Source organism: Oscarella lobularis, chromosome 9 (genome assembly GCF_947507565.1).
Source record: "Oscarella lobularis chromosome 9, ooOscLobu1.1, whole genome shotgun sequence".
Classification (NCBI taxonomy): Eukaryota; Metazoa; Porifera; class Homoscleromorpha; order Homosclerophorida; family Oscarellidae; genus Oscarella; species Oscarella lobularis.
In genome coordinates, this window is record NC_089183.1 from 1,467,627 (window position 1) to 1,471,137 (window position 3,511).

Here is a 3,511-nt window from a genome sequence, read left to right on the forward strand (position 1 = left end):
ATAAAGGTGAGGCCCCATTAGGAACTGGACCGCAAAAATTTCGTTTATTTAAAAGCAACGGCGGTATTGAAACCGTTTTTCTGCATCAATTTGGAGCTACTTTGAGTGATTTATAGAAAAAACCAGCAATTACTTTTATATAGAAAAATGGGGACTCAATAGGAGCCGGGCTGCAAAAATTTCTTTTATTTAAAGGTGAAGGCAGCAATTTCTGCATCCATTTAGATCTATTTTGACTGATTTAGAGAGTAAAATATGCGATAAACTTTTTGATAAAAGTGAGGCCCCTTTAGGAAACGGGCCACGAAAATTTCGTTCATTTCAAGGAAAAGGCAGAAATTTCTCTATTAATTAAGAGCTTCTACGTCTGATTTATAGCTTAAAAATATGCAATTATAATTTGATGAAATTCATTTATATAACTAATCGCTCGTTTTTGCCTAAATCAGTCGCAAAAGCGTTAATTTATGCAAATAAACGTTTTTATTGCTTCCTTTTCCTTTAAATAAACGAAATCTTTGTGGCCAGGTTCCTAATGGGGCCTCATTTTTATCCAAACAATTAATCTCACATTTTACGCTATAAATGAGTCAAAGTAGCTCTTATTAAATGCAGAAATTTCTGTCTTTTCCTTTAAATAAAATAAATTTTTGCAGCCCGGTTTCTATTGAGGCCCCTTTTCGTCTATAAAACTAATAACTCTTTTTTGCTATAAATCAGTTGAAGTAGCTATAATCTGATGCAGAAAACCTGCATTTGCCTTTGAATAAACGAATTTTTCGTAGCCGGGTTCCTAAAGGGGCCTCATTTAGATCTATATAATTATTCGCTCGTTTTTTGCTTTAAATCAGTCAAAATAGCTCCAAATTGATGCAGAAAAGGTTTTCTAGCGGCCTTTTCCTTTAATAAACGAAATTAACGTGGCCCCGTTCCTAAAAGGACCTCATTTTTAATATAAACGCCGTTACGTTCCGTCACTGGTCAACGTAAACGCCGTCACGTGACGGCTCAGATTAATATATACGCCGTCAAGTGCCGTCACTGGTTAATATAAACGCCGTCACGCCCCGTCACTTGGTAATATAAAGCAGTCACGTGAAGTCTTAGATTAATATAAACGCCGTCATGTTCTGTCAATTGTAAATAGATAGCCGTCACCTGACGGCTTAGATTAATGTAAACGCCTTCACGTGTTGTCACTTGTTAATGAAACGTCGTCACGTGACGGCTCAGATTAATATAAACGCCGTCCCGTGCCGTCACTTGTTAATATAAACGCCGCAATGTGCCGACAGGGTTAAATATAAACGTGACGACTCAGATTAATGTAAACTCCGCCATGTTCCGTCACTTGTAAATAACACGCCAACATGTGCCGCCTGTTGTTAATATAAACGCCCTCACTTGTTGTCACTGGTATTAATAAACGCCGTCAAGTGCCATCACAGGTTAATATAAACGCCGTCACGTTTTGTCATAGGTTAATGTAAAAGCCGGCATGTGACGGCTCATATTATAATATATAAATGCCGTCAGTGGTTTATGTAAACGCCGTCACGTGACGGATCAGATTAATATAAACGCCGTCACTTTCCTTTCCCCTTTTAATATAAACCCCTACATGTGCCGCCAGTGGTTAATGTAAACGCCGTCACGTGCCGTCACTTGTTAATATAAACGCCATTACGTGCCGTCACTAGTTAATGTAAACGCCGTCACGTGACGACTCAGATTAATTTAAACGCCGTCACCTGCAGTCGCTCGTTAATATAAACGCCGTCATGTGCCGCCAGTGGGGAATATAGTGGAGTTTGACCCTATTGGTTAAACGCAGAGCCGAAACGTATTTGATGACGCCGAAGGAGCGGAGCGCGCGCTAGGCACGCGTGAGCATAAAGGAGGCGGAGAGTAGGCACGCGCCCATTCGCCTCCCAGACGACGCGAGCTGCTTCCCTTTGTCCGATTCCGATTTTTCCTTTTCTGCGATCTCGTCATGTCTCAAGCCAACGCAACGATGCAGAACGCCGCGGCCCAACCGGCCGCTTCGGCTACTACTACCCAGCCTACGGCTTCGACAACGCCGACCGTCGCGGTCACCATACAATCGGCCGGACAGAGCGCCTCCGCGGCGGCGACCTCCCGCGCCTCGACGAATGAGATGGGGCCTCCGCAAACACCGTCACGCTCCGCCGCGTCGGCGACGCACGCGCTCGCAGCGACCGTGGCCCCGCCCGCGTTGGCGACAGGCACAAATACGGCGACGACTCCCGTTCTTTGTCCGGTGGCACTCCACGACATCGTGTCGAACATTGTCTCGCAACAGCTGGCCAACTACCTAAAAGGTAAGCGACGCGCTCTTCCTCCCCCTTCCCCTCCTATCGCACGAACCGCGAGCGGTCTCCCTTTGCGCCAGTGGCGGTTCCCACAGGAGTCGCCTCTGGCACCACTCCAGTGCGCTTTCGGTGGGCGGTCCGGCGCGTTGTTTTGGTTTGGCGCTGTCCTGTTCGCACGAGAGAGCTCTTAAACGGAGTCTGATTTATTGAAGCGCGTACGCAGCGGTCACCTCTACAAGAGGTTCAGCGAACCGGGCCGGTTCCTCTGCAACAGCAACAGCAACAGCTGGCGGCAACTCTCCAGCAGCCCGCACCGCAGCAGCAGCTGCAGCAGCAGCAGCTACAGCAGCAGCAGCTGCAGCAGCAGCAGCTACAGCAGCAGCAGGGCGCGCAACCGCCAACACAACAAGCAGGAGCAACGCCGTCGGCAGCAAATGGAGGGCAGGGTCTGGGCGCCTTGCATCCAGCGGGTGCGTGGAACGGCCTGGCGACGTTGGCGCTGCCGCCTCGCGTGGCGTTTGCCCCACAGCAGGACGACGGCTTTGTTTGGGACTTGTGAGAAAATCCCGCGAAACGAGCCAAGCCAACACCCACGGCTTTTATGATGGGCACCTCCTTGCCACCGGTGCTGCGGCGAGTTGTCGCAAAAATCAAGGCCCGACAATTCGTCGATTTTGCGGAGCTACTGGCCGACAATGCGGAGCTCTTGCGCCGGGAGAGCGAGCGCGACTACGGTTCGTCAGCGTGGTCACGCCCACAGCTTCGACAGGTTCGATCATCGCCTGGGTTCAAGCCTTCGCATCCTTCGCAGCTGTGGAACTTCAGCTTAGGCCCGAACTAGCGGTGGAGCTAAAGGCCTACCTGCGTCTTCTTGTCCGCGAAACCATGCGCTGCGGCACTGAGGGGTGGCGCCAATATGACACCCAATTTCGGCAGCAGGCGGCCGCAGACCCGAACATCGTGTGGTCAACTCTCAACTCCTGGATTCATAGCTGGACGTTTTTATACGGCGCAAATCCTAAAAGATGCATGCTCTGCGTCAACTCAGATGGCGACCACGTCACATCGCAGTGCGCGTTGCGCACGGCAGAAGACCGTTGGGCGTCGTGGCGAGCGACAGATAGCGAAAATGCGGGCAGCAATGGGAAGACGTCAACGTGCCGCTTGTACAATTACGC